Raw genomic sequence first — 19083 nt, forward strand, 5'->3', positions numbered from 1 at the left:
CTATGGTTTGTCGTATCGCTATAAACAGAACCGAAAACACCCTGCGGCATGAAGGCTAACAGAATTCATTGATGTCATTAAAGTCCTATTAGCTCTGTCCAGACACCCATTATCGTAGGGATTATTATGCTGCCTCGAAGCCTGTTTACGTTCAGGTTTCTTTCCACAGCTAGATCGCTTTAGTGAGTGCCAAATCTACTGAGTCTTGCTGCCCTTTGAATAAGAAAATCTATAGATTTTGTCCCTTAAATGAAAAATATATTGGATTTAAAGAAGGAATTCAGTAAGCTTCCTTCAATTTTTTTTAGAGCGGAGGGTGCATTTATGGCAAGAAGATATGTTCTGAAGAGTTGCAGTAATGTATTTTAAGGGTTTAACTATTCCTATTAGGACTATTAAAACAGGTATTACATAATCAAATACCAACATTGCTGGCGGAATTTAAAGCAACCTTAGCGGAACCAAAGACAACTAAAGGAAACTCATCCAATGTCCTGCTCATTCACCTGGGGAAGTGACACAGGTGAAACACACTTACAAACCACCAAACCTCTTCCAGGCCATCACCTCTGTAACAATCAATAATTCACGGCCTACATTTCTTAACTCTTTTCCCCCGAATTTCTCTAGGATCGCCCTGGTAGATACCACCTCTCCAAAGGATCATCACTTTCCTTGACAGTCCATCTTCAACCTCATCTGATGGGTACATACACATGGAGACCACAGGGCACTCTCTTTATGATGAATGCAGCATTCTTTCTCGCCAGATAAGCAGGGTTGAAGTCGGAGAACAAGAAGACATGATGACCACTACACTAATTACTTCCCTGCTTAACTGCCTCCAGCAGGATTACCCCCACAAGACAGAAGTTCACAAGATCACCATCACAGTACCATCAACATATTTCCTAGAACTAGAGCCCCTTCTAAAGAGCCTGTAAACTTTTGTTATCGGGGGCGGGCTGTACGGCAAACTCGGCTTTGGTTGGGTTCCACACAGAGCACGTCATATAGTTTCCACTGTGGCCTGAAAATCATTTGAACCCATTCTATTGGGATCTCTAAAATCCCCAAGCAGCTGTACCAATGATCCCATGTCCTTTCCCATCTCATGTAATATTCTGTTTTGGAGGATATACACAGCTTGTTTTCTGCAAGACATCTTTTATCTGTTTCCACTTTTAGCACCGAAGAGTTGAAATCACTGACCTCCCATTCTAAGGTGCCAACACTAGCTTCTGTCTTCCCCAGCTATGGCTCAAGGGTTTGTCGCATTTTCATTTAGTACTAGCATCTTTGCTTTAGAAGCATGCACCACAGTTCAAATGCTGTCCCTTTTAGCTTTGAACAACAAAAGCAGCAAAGTTATTGATCGCACCAAAAGCATGTCTCTTTGAATGAAATCCTTTCACCTTGCAAAATATGCAGGGTAGGTTCGCGATGGTCAGCCTTTTGAGTTCCTCCAGTGGGTTTAAAGAAACTCCCATATTATATTTCTTATTTCTGCTGCTCCAATGAAATGAGTCGCCTCTGCTCCACTGGTTCAGTACAGGTAGAGATCGTGAAGTTCACCTCAATTCAACAGTGCTCTCTGGCCGCCCAAGGGATTTGCATATGGCTGGGTCTGAACTGGTGTGGCACAGTGAGCTAAAGAACTATGAAGGATTCAACCCAGATCTGTGACTGGGGGTGAGTGTCTGTAAAGTTTCAAGGCTCCGTCCATTAGCTCTTTGTGTTTGCTTTATTTGCCCTAAGTTGGCAGTGTATGCTCTGATGTGGGTCTCTTGCTCACTTTGCCACTGGATTCAAGCTAGCCTCGCTGATGAGGGGTGTTACCACGAACCCTGTCCCAGGATGCTTGTTTCGGGTCCAGGGAAGACCTGGCTTGGCAGTTCGGGCTGGACTGTTCCCGTGAGACACAGGGTCAAGACTGATTTGCATATGGCGGGGTCTGAACTGGGGTGGCGGAGTGAGCTAAAGAATGATGATGGATTCAACCCAGATCTGTGACTGGGGGTGAGGGTCTGAAAAGTTTCAGTGCTCCGTCCATCATCTCCTTGTGTTTGCTTCGTCCAAGGGATTTGCATGCTCAGGCAGTGTAGCGCCGTAGGCCTCCACTCCAGGTCTGGTGGGTAGCACCCACCGTCAGCAAGTCCTCCCATAACGTCTTATGGCTCTGGTTAAGCTGTGAAGCTCTACAAGTCATGCCCTTTCCTCACCTCCCTCGCCACCAAAGAAGCACTGGTATTGCCAGACTAACACTGAACATGTGGACTGCAAAAGGCACAGAACTCTGAAAGTGTCTATTATCTCAATGGACTTTATGAAAGATTTTATACAAAAGTATATAAAGATGTAGAATAGAAATTCCATTGATAACTTTCAGATGCCTCTTACTTTCACCAGTTTGTAGTTTCACATTTTATACTACCTAACCTAATGATGCTGCTATAATCGCTCTCCCAAAACTGAAAAGCAGAGTCCTGCTGGATCAGTGGCGTAATGAAACTTGAGGGGGCCCCCCGCAAAGATCATGGAGTGGGCCATCCCCACCACTCCAGACCCAGTCAGGAATTTTCAGGCCAGGGGGCCCCACTGTCCATGCAGTGCCGGAAGGGCCCCCTGTAGCTTGGGCCACCCCCCCCCCCCTACCCCAAGGGGGGTCGTTATGTCACTGTGTCAATTTGCAACCTATCAACTTCTTCAAAGGAATGCTCTGCTTAGTTCTAGGTGACCTGCAAAATGCAAATCCAGCTGTAATGGTGGTTGACCACCACCACCAAGATGGAAGGAATGTGACCTGTAAAGAGAGGCAAACAACATGGCAAACAAAAGGACTGAAGATTGCACCAGACTGGATAAAATGGTGAAGCTATCCATTTACGAGGCTTGGCTAGAGTCCAAATAAGAAGAAAAAACACGTTCAATGCGCTTATAATACATCTAGAAATGCAATCTCAGAAAGACACGCAAATCTTCAAAAGTCAATTTTGAAACAAGTCAGTAGAAATAACATTTAAACATCTGGACCTTTTCAGGGATGCAAGCAGGCATAACTCTAACCAATTTTTGCAAACTTGCCTTCTGACTGATTTACTTTGCAACATGACATATTGTCCATACAGATCTCCACAAGGCCCTAACAGCTGTCCGCTATCCTATGCTAACTCTCATGTCTAATAATGAGACTGTCATTCTTCTCCAGCCTGCCACTTGAAGAGATTGCGCGATGCAGTCACTGAAGTGATTCACTACTTAAAAGTCAGTGACTAATGAATGTTCAAGGCTCAGATCAAACACATGGAGATGATGGGCCAGCAATGATCAGGAAACTATTTACTCAGTCGGATAAAAAATTCTATCGTTCTCAGAAAAGAACCTGAATCCCGACACCTGGCCTTACAGCACACTAAGTTTGTTTCTGCAAGTACATCCTTATATTTTTCTTCACCAATTTTGCAAGTGCTGCTTCTTTATTTTTCTGGGGGGAAAAAATATTTTGAGATGACTAGCGGCTCCCAACACCAAAATAGAGTAAAACATAGATTAATGAATGCATCTATGGCCATGCTTAACCATCCTTAAAAACAAGAGTTACGGTCTCGGATGACTCAAGGCGTTCAATCCATCGACAACTTTGCATACCGACTGACTGGTGGAACTTCTCAACAGGGAACTGCAGTTCACTCAATAAACTACTCTAGCTCCTGGAATAACATGGAGGCTAGAAAGTCCCACCAACAAGCATTCCCTCTGCTTCTACCAACCCATGGGAGATTAATGCCCTGAATCCTCTGTAAACTGCACAACACAAAGAGTATGAAACTAGTAAAATGGTGCTCACTGCTACCAATTCTATTACTTTCAGACTACTATTACCACATGATTTCAAAATGCAAAGGCACGGGACACTTCTGTTGGATATTGTCCGTAGCTGGTCGCTTTAATATATGAACTATATTAATGGGGAATCCAGACAACTATATCCCAAATATACTTAGGAAGATACAAATAAATAAAACAGCTCCAATAAATAATAATATACACCGACAGGTAGACAGCAAATCTATTTCAAGGCCATCTCTTCTGAATTGATTACAGATAAATACTACTTTTTTAAAAAAAAAACTCCTGAAAACACTGACTTGTAAGACTTGATGACCAAGACCAGAGAATTATCCAACTCTGAATTCTAGCATTAGATCCAAAGAAAACGGAGTCGCTTGTCTCAAAATTTCACTGAATACATGCACGTGTTTTAGACAGGTTGCATGCAAGGGTTTCAGAAAAAAACACACATCCACCATTTTGGCGTTACCCTCCTAGTAGCGGCGCGAGGACAGCCCAGCAGGTACAACCGACTAACAAAGGGACAGGATCCCACCCATGCAACCGCTGCTGCCGCATCCCGTCTTTGGGCAGAGTTAGAAGAAAGCTCAGACAAATTAGCATTTCATGAGAAAATTGCATAGCAACAGAAACCGAAGGGCATGAATAATAGATATGGAAACCTTAATTATAGCCCAGCTCACAAAGTGTACAATCTGGAGGGGGTACTGACGGCGAGTGGGAACCAAAGAGCACATGGAAGTGAACTTTCCAGTCGTGACCGGGGGCAGATGTACACGATAAATAAAACTGCGCCACCCTCCATAAAACTGCCAGCCAATGAGCTTGGATTAGCTTATACCCTCTTGAAAAGTGGAAAGCATTTTTGTGACACGCCAGGAAAGTTAAACTTTCTTTCTACCATCTCTACATGCGCCTCTGTCGCGGGTATCATTAGTCCGGCATCGCATACACACGAAGGACAAGAATTAAATGCAAGTAAATCACATACATAAAGCGTGATAAAGCTCTTGCACTCGACAAAGTACATTCGAGATAATCTGAACGAAATCACACAATGGATAATACATGATGTAATTTACATCGTGCTAAGGTGCACGCACTAAAAGTATCAAGGGGAATGTCTCCAGAAAGATCATTTGTAGGCGGTATTTAGGAAACAGAAACAGCTGGCTTCCTTGGTAAACCAAGATTCATAGCACACTACCAGCATGTAGCTTTCTTGTTTAACACCATACACTAAAGCCGACACCACCCCCATGGGTTATCCCAGCTCTTCTATTCAGAACTAAGGCCCTCCTTGTGAATGCATTTCCCCAGAGACAGAGAATGACTTAAGCCCTCTGAAGAAAGAGGTCCTCAAGTGTTTGCTCAATGCAAGTGTCCAGACGCCCCAGATAGAGAATCACCTCCAGCTGGAGTGGCAAGCAGCTTTGACTGAGGAAATCCATACAACATCAACACAAGATACTCCTTGGAGTGGTAGCGCGCTATATAAGAACCCAATCACAATCACATGGTCAAAGTCAAAGTCAAATAATTTATATAGCGCGCTACATACCCAGAGGGTCTCAAGGCGCTTGAAGAAGGGTGGGGAATTACTTGTCGAAAATCCAGGTTTTAAGTTGCTTTCTGAATGCTAGGTGGTTCTGAGTGAGGCGAAGGTGAATGGGAAGTGAGTTCCATGTTTTAGCCGCCAGGTAGGAGAAGGAGCTTCCTCCCATGGTGGTTTTGTTGATGCGAGGTACAGCGGCAAGGGCTTGGTTGGAAGAGCGTAGCTGGCGGGAGGGGGTGTAGAAGGAAAGTCGTGTGTTGAGGCATTCGGGTCCAAGTTCGTAAAGTGCTTTGTGTGCGTGGGTTAGGAGGCGGAATGTTATCCTCTTGTTGACGGGGAGCCAGTGGAGGTTTTTCAGGTGATCAGAAATGTGGTCTTTATGCGGGATGTCTAGTATGAGTCTGGCTGATGCGTTCTGGATGCGTTGGAGTTTTTTCTGAAGTTTTGCGGTGGTACCGGCGTATAGGGTGTTTCCGTAGTCCAGGCAGCTTGTAACCAGTGCGTGGGTGACCGTTTTTCTAGTTTCGGTGGGGATCCAGCGAAATGTTTTTTTGAGCATGCGAAGAATGTTGAAGCAAGATGATGAAACGGCGTTGACTTGTCTGGTCATCGAGAGTGAGGAGTCCAGGATGACGCCCAGGTTCCGTGCATGGTCCGTCGGGATGGGTGCTTTTCCAAGGGCCTCTGGCCACCAAGAGTCGTCCCAGGCGGAGGGGGAGGTACCTAAGATAAGGACTTCTGTTTTGTCTGAATTCAGTTTCAGACGGCTGTGCTTCATCCACTCGGCAACTTCTTTCATTCCTTCATGTAGGTTGGTTTTGGCGGTGTTAGGGTCTTTGGTGAGTGAGAGGATCAGTTGAGTGTCATCAGGGTAGGAGATGATGTTGAGGTTGTGTTGGCGTGCGATGGCCGCGAGGGGGCTCATGTATACGTTGAAGAGGGTGGGGCTGATTGAAGATCCTTGTGGCACGCCGCAAATGACTTCAGTGGCCTCTGACTTGAATGGTGGAAGGCGGGCTCTCTGAGTTCTTCCGGCAAGGTACAAGGTGATCCATTCCAGTGCTTTTCCTTGGATTCCGATGTTTCTGGGGCGTTGTAACAGGGTGCTATGACAGACTGTGTCGAAGGCTGCGGAGAGGTCGAGGAGGATGAGGGCGACTGTGTCTCCATTGTCCAGTAGAGTTCGAATGTCGTCTGTTGCTGCGATGAGGGCGGTCTCGGTGCTGTGTTTGGCTCGGAGCCGGACTGTGAGGAGTCAAGTGATTTGTTGGTTTCGAGGAAGGCGGCGAGCTGGCTGTTGACGGCTTTCTCGATGACTTTGGCCGGGAATGGAAGGAGCGAGATGGGGCGGTAGTTTTTGAGTTCGGTGGGGTCAGCTGTGGGTTTTTTCAGAAGGGCGCTGAGTTCGGTGTGTTTCCAGCTTTCCGGGAAGGTGGCGGAGTTGAGGGAGCAGTTGATGACGTCTCGGAGGTGTGGTGCTATGATTGAATCTGCTTTGTTGAAGATGTGGTGAGGGCATGGGTCTGTGGGGAAGCAGAGTAGAGTCAAGCAGCAGGCAAATGGAGTCTAGGTTTGGGTTAGGATGGAGTGAGATAGGGTTGGAAGTGGGATCTGTGAATGTGTTTAGGAGGGATGCAAAGATGCAAACAGCCTCCAGGGAGGTTGTGTGCTGGTCTTTGATGGGGTGATTGGGATCTAGGATGATATGAATGGAGTCAGAAAGGGTAAGATGGTCTAGCAGGGGGAAAATAGGAAAGAGCGATTAATGTCTTAGAGGTGACTAGGTGTCTAAGTGTGGGGTACTCTGAGAAAAATGGCGTGAGGACTAAAAGGGGACCGGCAGGTGGGAGGGGTAAAGGGGACTGGAATGTGTCGAGAGGCACCACTGAATGTTTGTATGGGAACTGGGATGGTAGCTGGCCTCTAAGAAAAGTATGTGGATCTGGCAGAAGCTGCAGCATGTGGCCTTGCATTTCCCAGCTGGGGCCTCCATCACTCCCCTGAAGCCTAGGAGAGGTTAAAGGGACTTTGGGAAGCGTAACTCAGCCGGAGGGGTACGAGGAGTTCTTTAAGGACCGAGAAAAGTTCTACAGGAAGGCAGATTTTTCTGGACCGGCCAAGGAGGCTTTGGGAGGGATGGGGGGAGGGGGGACTACAAAGACTTTCAGCTGGGTTAGAGGGTTTTGTGCAGCTTAGATGGGAGAGAAAGATTGTGACTGGGATTAGCAGGTGGCTTTGTAGTATTGGATCTTAAAAGAAAGGAGTTGGTCATTGCATGGGAAGAGAGTATGAGCTCTGGAATAAAATAAAAAGGTTCACAGCATCACATGGCAGTGCTGGGAAGTCCCATGTCTGTGCGCATTGAGAGGGTAGGACGGCAATAGGCTTCAAGACTGGGAGTGGTAAGTGGACCTCTCTGAAGTTTGAGGGAGCTCTAGGGAAGAAGAGTGGGCCCTTGGCAGGGACTCAGAGCGAACTAAGAGGACTTAAGAGATGGGAAGCAGAGCAGGGTGTGGGGAATGCAAGGACTCTGAAGGGGGAACAGCAGGGCTCTAATGGGAAGGGAATTATAGGGCTTGGGGGGGATAATGGGTCTCTTAGGGGGTAAAGATGATGGGGCTCTGAGGGGGATAGAATGGCAGCAATGTGAGGGGGAAGGGAGAGAAGGGTCTCTGAGGGGGAAGGGAGAGACCGGTCTCTGAGGAGAGATGCAGAGGCAGGGATCTAAGGGAGATGGAGCGACGGGGCACATGGTAAGGGTTGTGTAGTCTTCAGGGAAACCTTACAATGTCTGTGGATTGATAGTCACCAGGGAGGTAGTCACTGTGGGAAGATTGCTGGGACAGGGGCATTATCATTGGGAGGAGGGATGCAGAGAGGGCTATGTAGACTCAAGAGATAGTTACCTTGTTTCTGAGGGGGAAGGCTTAGTAAACTCTGGGGTGAGGGTTTCAGTCTCTGGAGGGGAAGGATTGGCAGTCGCTGGGAGGCGGGGTTTGCAGTCTGTTGGGGTGGGGATTCTCAGCCACTTGGGGAAGATTGTAGGGAGGATTGCCTGGTATCTAAGAGTTTACAGGAAGGGTGGCATTGTCTCAGGGCTGGAGGGTAGCAAAGCCCGTGGGCGGGAGGGGGGCACAGTCCCTGGGCGGGAGGGGGGCAAAGTCATTGGGCGGGAGGGTGGCACAGTCTCTGGGAGGAAGGGTGGCACAGTCCCTGAGAGGAAGGGTGGCACAGTCCCTGAGAGGAAGGGTGGCACAGTCCCTGGGAGGAAGGGTGGCACAGTCTCTGGGAGGAAGGGTGGCACAGTCTCTGGGAGGAAGGGTGGCACAGTCTCTGGGAAGGACAGAAGACAGTCTCTGGGGTGAGGCCTGCATAGTCCTGAGTGGAGGGTTGCATTGTCTCTAGGGGGAGAGCTGCAAAGCCTCGGAGGGTATGGTTGCAAGGTCTCAAGGGAGAGTATTGCGGTCTCGGGTGAGTGTGTTACATGGTCTTCAGGGAGGATTGTATAGTCTCTGGGGGGAGGGTTGCATAGTCTCTGTTGGGAGGGTTGCATTGTTTCTAGGGGAGGGTTGCATAATCTCTGGTGGTAAAGTTGCATAATCTCTAGAGAGGGGGCTGCATAGTGTCTGGGGAGTGCAAAATCTCAGAGGGTGCAAAGTCTAAGGGGGGAGCAAAGTCTCAGGGGGGAGCAAAGTCTCAGGGGGGAGCAAAGTCTCAGGGGGGAGCAAAGTCTCAGGGGGGAGCAAAGTCTCAAGGGGGAGCAAAGTCTTAAGGGGGAGCAAAGTCTCAGGGGGGAGCAAAGTCTCAGGGGGAGCAAAGTCTCAGGGGGGAGCACAGCCTCAAGGGGGAGCACAGCCTCAAGGGGGAGCACAGCCTCAAGGGGGAGCACAGCCTCAAGGGGGAGCACAGTCTCAAGGGGAGAGCACAGTCTCAGGGGAGAGCAAAGTCTCAGGGGAGAGCAAAGTCTCAGGGGAGAGCAAAGCCTCAGGGGGGTAAAGCCTCAGGGGGGTAAAGCCTCCGAGTGGGAGGAAGGTTGCATTCACTCTGGAGTGCCAGGAGCGCCCTGTGGAGGGAGTTCCGTGGGGCGTAAGGGGAGGGGCAGGGTGGGGGGTAGTAAACACCAGAATATGGATTATTGGAGGCAAGTAAACAATTAAATAAATAAAACAAATTTTGTAGCGAGCGCATCGTCCCAGCGAGCGGCATCGCCCCCGGTGGGGAGGGGAGCTGCATGGCCCCGGGTGGGGAGGGGAGATGCATCGCCCAGTGGGGGAGGGGAGATGCATCGCCCAGGGGGGAGGGGAGGAGAGATGCATCACCCAGGGGGGAGGGGAGGAGAGATGCATCACCCAGGGGGAGGAGGGGAGATGCATCGCCCGGGAGGGAAGGGAGATGCATCGCCCAGGGGGGGGGCGAGATGCATCACCCAGGGGGGGGGAGGGGAGAGATGCATCACCCAGGGGGGGGAGGGGGGGAGGGGAGAGATGCATCACCCAGGAGGGGGAGGGGAGAGATGCATCGCCCGGGGGGGAGTGGAGAGATGCATCGCCCGGGGGGAGGGGAGAGATGCATCGCCCGGGGGGAGGGGAGATGCATTGCCCAGGGAGGAGAGCGGAGATGCATCGCCCAGGGAGGAGAGCGGAGATGCATCGCCCAGGGAGGACAGCGGAGATGCATCGCCCAGAGGGGGAGGGGAGATGCATCGCCCAGAGGGGGAGGGGAGATGCATCGCCCAGGGAGGAGAGCGGAGATGCATCGCCCAGAGGGGGAGGGGAGATGCATCGCCCGGGGGGGGAGGGGAGATACATCGCCCGGGGGGGGAGGAGGGGGGGAGGGGAGATGCATCACCCGTGGGGGGGGCAAGCTGCATCGCCCAGATGGGGGGAGGGGAGATGCATCTCCCCTCCCCCCTGGGTAATGCACCTCCCCTCCCCCCATCTGGGCGTTGCATCTCGCCTCCCCCCCCCTGGGCGATGCATCTCTCCTCCCCCCCTGGGCGATGCATCTCCCCTCCCCCCTGGGTAATGAATCTCCCCTCCCCCCATCTGGGCAATGCATCTCGCCTCCCCCCCCCCCTGGGTGATGCATCTCACCTCCCCCCCTGGGCGATGCATCTCACCTCCCACCCCTTGGCGATGCATCTCCCCTCCCCCCCTGGGAGATGCATCTCCCCTCCCCCCCTGGGAGATGCATCTCTCCTCCCCCCATCTGGGCGATGCATCTCGCCTCCCCCCCTGGGTGATGCATCTCCCCTCCCCCCCTGGGCGACGCATCTCCCCTCCCCCCCTGGGCGACGCATCTCCCCTCCCCCCCTGGGGGACGCATTTCCCTTCCCCCCTGGGCGATGCATCTCCCCTCCCCCCCCCCCCCGGGCGATGCATCTCCCCTTCCCCCCCAGGCGATGCATCTCCCCTCCCCCCCCCCCGGGCGATGCATCTCCCCTCCCGCCGATGCATCGCCCGGGGGGGGGGGGAAGGGGAGATGCATCGCCCAGGGGGGAGAGGGGAGATGCATCGCCCAGGGGGGAGAGGGGAGATGCATCGCCCAGGGGGGAGAGGGGAGATGCATCGCCTGAGGGGGAGAGGAGAGGGGAGCTGCATCGCCCGAGGGGGAGAGGAGATGGGAGCTGCATCGTCCCGGGGGAAGGGGAGCTGCATCGTCCCAGGGGAATGGGAGCTGCATCGTCCCAGGGGGGAGGGAGCTGCATCGTCCCGGGGAGAAGGGAGATGCATCGCCTCTGCCGAGGGAGCCTGCATCGCCTCTGCCGAGGGAGCCTGCATCGCCTCTGCCGAGGGAGCCTGCATCGCCTCTGCCGAGGGAGCCTGCATCGCCTCTGCCGAGGGAGCCTGCATCGCCTCTGCCGAGGGAGCCTGCATCGCCTCTGCCGAGGAAACCTGCATCGCCTCTGCCGAGGAAACCTGCATCGCCTCTGCCGAGGGAGCTGCATCCTCCCAGGACAGGGAGCTGCATCCTCCCAGGACAGGGAGCTGCATCCTCCCAGGACAGGGAGCTGCATCCTCCCAGGACAGAGACCTGCATCCTCCCAGGACATATTCTCTATGGGGAAGGGCTACATAGTCTCTGTTGGGAGGCTTGCAGAGTCTCTAGGGCTGGGGAAGCTGTATAGTCTGTGGAGCAGAAGGGTTTTACGTACGCTCTGGGGTCAGGTGGGTTGCATACTCTCCGGTGGTATGGCAGCATATTCTCTAGAGATGAACACTGCATAGTCTCTGTTGGGGTGCAAAGCCTCTCTGGGGGGGGGGGGGGGGGGGGGTTGCATTGACTCTGGAGGGAAATGTTGCATGGACTCTGGAGAGAAGCCTAAATATGGCTGGAGAGTGGGCTGCATCGTCTCTGGAGAGAGAGCTGCATCGTCTCTGGCGAGAGAGATGCATTGCCTCTGGAATTACAGCTGCATCGTTTCAGGAGAGACAGCTGTATAGTTTCTGGGGAGAGAGCTGCATAGTTTCTGTGCATTTAGTTGCACAGTCTCATAGGAAAGTGTTGCAGTCTCAGGAGAAAGTGTTGCATAGTCTCTGGAGGAGGATTGCTTAGTCTCTAAGGGGAGGGCTACGCAGTCTCTAAAGGGGGGGGCTACATAGCCTTTAAGGGAGTGGGGTTGCGTAGTATCTAAGGAGGAGGGAAGCATAGTATCTAAGGAGGAGGGAAGCATAGTACCTAAGGAGAAGGGAAGCATAGTATCTAAGGAGAAGGGAAGCATAGTATCTAAGGAGAAGGGAAGCATAGTATCTAAGGAGGAGGGAAGCATAGTATCTAAGGAGGAGGGAAGCATAGTATCTAAGGAGGAGGGAAGCATAGTATCTAAGGAGGAGGGAAGCATAGTATCTAAGGAGGAGGGAAGCATAGTATCTAAGGAGGAGGGAAGCATAGTATCTAAGGAGGAGGGAAGCATAGTATCTAAGGAGGAGGGAAGCATAGTATCTAAGGAGGAGGGAAGCATAGTATCTAAGGTGGAGGACTGCATAGTATCTAAGGTGGAGGACTGCACAGCCTCAAGGGGGAGGGCTGCACAGCCTCAGGGGGAGGGCTGCACAGCCTCAGGGGGAGGGCTGCACAGCCTCAGGAAGGAAGATTGTATTGTCTCAGGAGGGAAGGCGGCATAGTCTCAGGAGGGAAGGCGGCATAGTCTCAGGAGGGAAGGCGGCATAGTCTCAGGAGGGAAGGCGGCATAGTCTCAGGAGGGAAGGCGGCATAGTCTCAGGAGGCGGCATAGTCTCAGGAGGCGGCATAGTCTCAGGAGGGAAGGCGGCATAGTCTCAGGAGGGAAGGCGGCATAGTCTCAGGAGGGAAGGCGGCATAGTCTCAGGAGGGAAGGCGGCATAGTCTCAGGAGGGAAGGCGGCATAGTCTCAGGAGGGAAGGCGGCATAGTCTCAGGAAGGAAGGCGGCATAGTCTCAGGAGGGAAGGCGGCATAGTCTCAGGAGGGAAGGCGGCATAGTCTCAGGAGGGAAGGCGGCATAGTCTCAGGAGGGAAGGCGGCATAGTCTCAGGAGGGAAGGCGGCATAGTCTCAGGAGGGAAGGCGGCATAGTCTCAGGAGGGAAGGCGGCATAGTCTGAGAAGGGAGGGCTGCATAGTCTCAGGACAGAGGGCTGCATAGTCTCAGGACAAAGGGCTGCATAGTCTCAGGACAAAGGGCTGCATAGTCTCAGGACAAAGGGCTGCATAGTCTCAGGACAACGGGCTGCATAGTCTCAGGACAGAGGGCTGCATAGTCTCAGGACAGAGGGCTGCATAGTCTCAGGACAGAGGGCTGCATAGTCTCAGGACAGAGGGCTGCATAGTCTCAGGACAGAGGGCTGCATAGTCTCAGGACAGAGGGCTGCATAGTCTCAGGACAGAGGGCTGCATAGTCTCAGGACAGAGGGCTGCATAGTCTCAGGACAGAGGGCTGCATAGTCTCAGGACAGAGGGCTGCATAGTCTCAGGACAGAGGGCTGCATAGTCTCAGGACAGAGGGCTGCATAGTCTCAGGACAGAGGGCTGGATAGTTTTAGGACAGAGGGCTGCATAGTCTCAGGACAGAGGGCTGCATAGTCTCAGGACAGAGGGCTGCATAGTCACTGGGGGAGTGCTGCATAGTCGCTGGAGGGAGTGCTGCATAGTTGCTGGAGGGAGAGCTGCATAGTCGCGGAGTGCTGCATAGTCGCTGGGGGGAGTGCTGCATAGTCGCTGGGGGGAGTGCTGCATAGTCGCTGGGGGGAGTGCTGCATAGTCGCTGGGGGGAGTGCTGCATAGTCGCTGGGGGGAGTGCTGCATAGTCGCTGGGGGGAGTGCTGCATAGTCGCTGGGGGGAGTGCTGCATAGTCGCTGGGGGAGGGCTGCATAGTCGCTGGGGGAGGGCTGCATAGTCTCTGGGGGAGGGCTGCATAGTCTCTGGGGGAGGGCTGCATAGTCTCTGGGGGAGGGCTGCATAGTCTCTGGGGGAGGGCTGCATAGTCTTGAGGGGAGGGCCGCATAGTCTTGAGGGGAGGGCCGCATAGTCTTGAGGGGAGGGCCGCATACTCTTGAGGGGAGGGCCACATAGTCTTTGGGGGAGGGCTGCACAGTGTCTGTGGGGTCTGCATAGTCTCTTGGGGAGGGCTGCACTGTTCCCAGATGGTATGGTATGGCCGGAAGGGCTAGTTGTATCTAGGAAGAATATGTGGAAACTCAGTGGGAGGATCTAATGATCTCTTGGAGGGTGAAAAACAGAAATAGCACCTTGCAACTCACATTAATATATCTAACTAGCACTCACTGAAAAGCAGTAATTCGTTGAGGCTCAACATGAGCCATATATATATATATATATATATATATATATATATATATATATATATATATATACCTGCATGGATATAAACACATGTCAATGTGTAAATATATATATATATATATATATATAGCTCCAATTACAGCTCCAACGTGCAGTCATGCACACACATTATATATATATATATATATATATATATATACGCAAATGTACACTTGTATACAAATGTGCATATACATGTGCACGCACGCTTTTCACAATGGCCCTTTGCATGTGACCCCAGGGCCATTCCTAGAACTTTTGGTGCCCCGGGCGAAAGGGAAGATGTGTGGACCCTATAATTTGTTAGTGACATCATAGAAAATAACATCACAGAACTTTTAATCTACATTGGTATCGCTGAAGTGACATAGTGTGGCTATCAATAACACTGATAAAAAGCTAAATACCCAAATGAAATGTCTGTCTATATTAAAGCTGTTTTAAGTGGATCACAATAGTCACACTGAATGGAAAAGCTAGGCACAGATCTCACAAATATGGATTTCCTTAATCAAAGTTATCCGATTAGTGCATAATAAAAATTCCAAGCACTGCGGAAAATGTATTGAATGACATCACTATGGTAAAAATCAAGGAAATGGGTATAGCGAAATAAAGGTGAGTTTAGGGTTTTGTATCCTCTGGACAGGGAAACAAGATCAGCAATTTCCATTTGCCTCGAGACTACTACGGAACAGCTCCATTTCTTAGCTGGGAGCTGGAAGCTGATACATTACTCATCCCCAGTGAATTAGTCTTATATACTCTTGGAATCATTAAGAAGGGCGTGCATCACATTGCTGCAAGGATTTTACCAAAGAGCTCTTGCTGTGGTTTTGAACTAGGGGGGATTGCTGTATCGGAACAATTATACGGTGCACTTTTTGGGTGTGTCAGCAAGTGTGACTTAAAATAGGGATTCAGACTTTGTTTATGGGGGCATTACAGAGAGCTTCAATAAGTTGACCATACCGGGAGGCCAGCACTAGCTGACACAGTTCACAAAGGTGCTTTTCTCGACAACGCTGCTGAAGACGACACTGAGAATACACTACAGACAGTTTATTTTGGACACCTTGCATATTGCTACAAACACATTATACACCTCAAGCGCAGCTCACAGCACAGTAAGGCTCTCTAGAACCTTACACTTAAAACAAAACATGATACAAATTACAATTACTAAAGTAACTTTCAAGTAGCAGTTGGGTGTGGGTGTACACGGCAAATACAGAAATGTCACACATAGGCAAGGGAACAGACAGAAAATTAAAATACTCCACACTTTGAACCAAAGCTCTTGTGGCACCAAGCAAGTCATTGCAACCCTTACCTGAAGAGCTTTCTTGTCTCTTCCATCCAAACATCTATCCATTCATCCTTTCATCCACCCGTTGATATACACCATTTCTCCCTTACATTCTGTCATCCATTCGTTCTTCCATCATTCAGTCTTTCACCATTGTGTCCGCCCATCCATCTGTTTTCCCATCCATATACAAACCTATCCATCTTTCTCCTAACCTATCCATCTCTCCATCCACCCCTTCACTGATCCATCCAGCCATTCATCTTTTTAATCATCCATCCTATTGCTCATCCATCCACACTTTCACTCCATCCTTTCCCTTATCCATTTACAATTTCATCCATCCTTTCACTCTCATCCATCCATTTACACTTTCAATCATCTACCCATCCTTTTTTCCATACCCCCCCTCTCCCCTTTACTCCTCTATCTATTCCTACACTCATTTAACCTTGACTCATTGATCTATCCTTTCACGCATCTATCCTTTCATTCATCTGCCCATCCACGCTTTCACTACATCCATCCATTCTCCCTTTCACTCTTCCATCCATCCTTTCACTAATCGATCCACCCTTCCACTCATTCATCCAATTGAGTTTCAGTCCCAGGGATTCACATCAATAGAGTATCACTGCGGCCAAGGAGAGGAGCCCTGGGCCTTGCAGCACTGGATAATGGCTGCAAGGTCCGGAGAGGGGGCCCCATACCTGGCCCTTGCAGACCAATGCAGCGCTTCAAGGCCCAGGGGGCTGAGGTTTGCTATACACTGCCCTATCATGCCAGTCTTTTATGGCTGCTCCTTTCTACCCACAACCCACCTCTCCAGATAATGTCCAGCTGATCCTTGGAACAAATGTGCCCTTTTGTTGCCTGGCAACACAAAACAGAAAGAGAAAGAAAGGCTTTGGGCAAGTTTTTAAGAGAAGTGTGCTGCCCTGCCCCAGACATTGTGAGCCAACACAATTGTTGGTTTTGCTGCAGATCCCTTCCCCACCCACTGCTTTCCTTCCCCCACCCCTGCAACTCAGGAATGTCACCATGCCCTTGGACCATGGAGGTCAAACCGCCTCCTTTTAAAAGGACATTTGTAATTGGACGTATATAGAGCTTACTACCCCTGATGTAGTGCTTTGGTGTGATCGAATGGAGGAGGGGACACTGGAGGAGCAGGTGTATAGTGTAGCATGTCACACAAGAGGGGACCCATGTTTTCGACCTGTGCTCGGATCCCTGGGCAGCTGCATACATTGCCCATGCTTAGCGCTCCCCATGCCTCCTTTACTGGGGTCATCACCAGTTTCATCTCAGGCCCAATGAGTGCCCCCTAATTAATTCTAGGGACGCCCACTCCGGTCAAGTGGGAACGGTAACAGATTAGTGGACCCAGGGAAAGCAAAGTGATCCGGGTAGTGCCAAGCAGACCCAAAGAGTACCGAGCACACCAATGGAGGGATGGGTTCTTAGAATGCTGTGTGGGTGAGGGGGGTCTGATTGGAGCGAGGGGGGTCTGATTGGAGCGAAGTGGGCTCTAGGAGGGACACGATGGGCTCTAGGAGGGACGCGATGGGCTCTAGGAGGGACGCGATGGGCTGGATGGTTTGGCCATGGGAGCTGTGCTTGGCTCAGGCACCGGATTGGGGGTTCTGAAAAGTATTTGGACCTGGCAGCAACCTAGAGGGGAGACAGTAGGTCTGGAGGACGAAGGTACGGGGCATACCATTGTATTGCTGGACAACACACAGTCCTCTTGCACACAGTACCGGTATTAGACGTTCCCTCGGCCCCACGGGTATCCGCGCCCCCACCTGCTTGCTCCAGTGCCGCCCGCTGGCCACCTCACCGATTCCCGGTGCTGCTCTTCCGCACGCCGCAGACCGGCTGCAGCGGCTTCCGCTTCCGCGATCTGTTATCGTTGCCAGGCGGGGCCGCCCTCTGTGCCCGCCCAGCCCTGACAATGCAAGGGGAGCGGCCGTGCCCGGTGGGAGATGCCTTCTTCGGCCTTCCAGAGAAAGCACCCGGGGCTCGGGTCCGTGCTCTCGCGCGTTGATTAGTCATGGTGTGCGTCAGAACTTCAAAATTATAAATAAAAGAAAAACAGCTGTGATATAGCAAGATTTTAAACTGCCTTTAAAACGAAGTGACTCCCGCTCAAGCATGTGTTGGAGGGGGAGGGTGAGTCTCACGTATAATTACTTTTTCACTGCAGCTCGTGTCTAACGTAGCCCAACTTTCAGGGTTCGAGTGTATGTGCTAGGCATGCTGTCTAGTGTTGACACTTGGTTTTGGGGCGGGACAAGAGCCGTCACTCAGAAGTCTTCCCGGCAACTACAAATCACAGAGGGCGGGTTAGCAGAGTGCTTTAAAGGCGTGGTTTGACAGCGGGGCGTGGGTCACAAGCAATATTTTTGCTCTCTGACAGCCATAGTCCGTTAGCGCTTTTCTTTGTACAATCACTGAGCCTAGAAAGCGCTCTCTGATAAATCGAAATTCAAAACTGAAGCTGTTAGACAAATAAATGCCTTTAAATAACGTGACAAATGCTAAAACAACAATTGATGGACAGAATGTAGAACAATATCATACCCCAGTACAGAGATCTCTGCATTCCATCCATCATCTGTGTGTCTTCTTCTTTCTCGCCCTAAGTGCGCCGGGTATGCCCAGACACGGGTCCCGGGCTCACTGTGCCACTGGATTCAAGCTAGCCTGGCCGATGAGGGGTGAGACCCCAAAACCGGTCCCAGCATGCTTGTTTCCGATCCAGGGAGGTCCTGGCTTGGCAGTTCAGGTTGGACTGTTCCCATGAGCTACAGGGTCAAAATTGATTTGAATATGGCTGGGTCCAAACTGAGGTGACACGGCGAGCAAAAGAACAATGGATTTAACCCAGATCTATGGCTGGAGGTGAAGGTTTGATTCTACATTCCATCCATCATCTGTGTGTCTTTTGCTTTAAATAATGTGAAGCACATTAGGGTCTACAAGCAAGACAGAGAGCGGTTAAGGTTTCAAACCATGAAGGCTTATTAAAGGTTAATTGCTTCCAGAGACAAAATCATCAAGTTAGTGTCAATGAATAATGAATCTATGCATGCATTAATTAATCTGAAGTTCAAGTGAGTAAAAATCATATAAGTAAAAGGGCAAACTATAATGAAGCCACCTCTATGGAACAGTTAAGCAAGATCAGTTCTGTCCAGTGGTGACTGGCAGGGAACTGGTTTGGCGGGCGGCAGGTGGTGGGAGGGGGAGCAAAAAAACACATTATTAAAAAAACAACTTACCTTTTCAGCTGGCCGTGTCTCTCCTCTGCTTCCCTTCCGATGATTCCCGGAACAGAAGCAGAAAGCACACAGGCTCCCCTTAGCGAATCACAACGCTGCAATGTCGCATTGTGAGTGGTCTGAGCTCTGTGGTTTGGCGCTCAGACGGGGACTATTAGCTTCATGTTCACCACCAGGCTGTTCATTACAGCGTGGTGGCGGACATACATAATGCCTCGCTCTTGACTTTGGATAAACCTTGGAAATTGCGAACAACTTGAATA

At 50.8% G+C, this 19083-nt stretch overlaps 1 protein-coding gene across 4 annotated transcripts in view; it reads right to left on the bottom strand.

Annotated features, from left to right (window-relative positions):
- Nucleotides 1–17463, bottom strand: part of ZDHHC21 (zDHHC palmitoyltransferase 21) — a 274098-nt gene extending 256635 nt beyond the window's left edge. The window contains exon 1 of one of the 4 annotated variants that reach the window (XM_086961399.1): nucleotides 17342–17463. The gene's annotated coding sequence lies outside the window, so the exon portion shown is untranslated. Of the gene's footprint in view, nucleotides 1–17253 lie in introns of all 4 variants that reach the window. The other 3 variants (XM_086961400.1, XM_086961402.1, XM_086961403.1) reach the window with 3 other exon arrangements.
- Between the last annotated feature and the right edge of the window lie 1620 nt (nucleotides 17464–19083).

This window comes from Lissotriton vulgaris, chromosome 3_1, assembly GCF_964263255.1.
Source record: "Lissotriton vulgaris chromosome 3_1, aLisVul1.2, whole genome shotgun sequence".
Taxonomy (NCBI): domain Eukaryota; kingdom Metazoa; phylum Chordata; class Amphibia; order Caudata; family Salamandridae; genus Lissotriton; species Lissotriton vulgaris.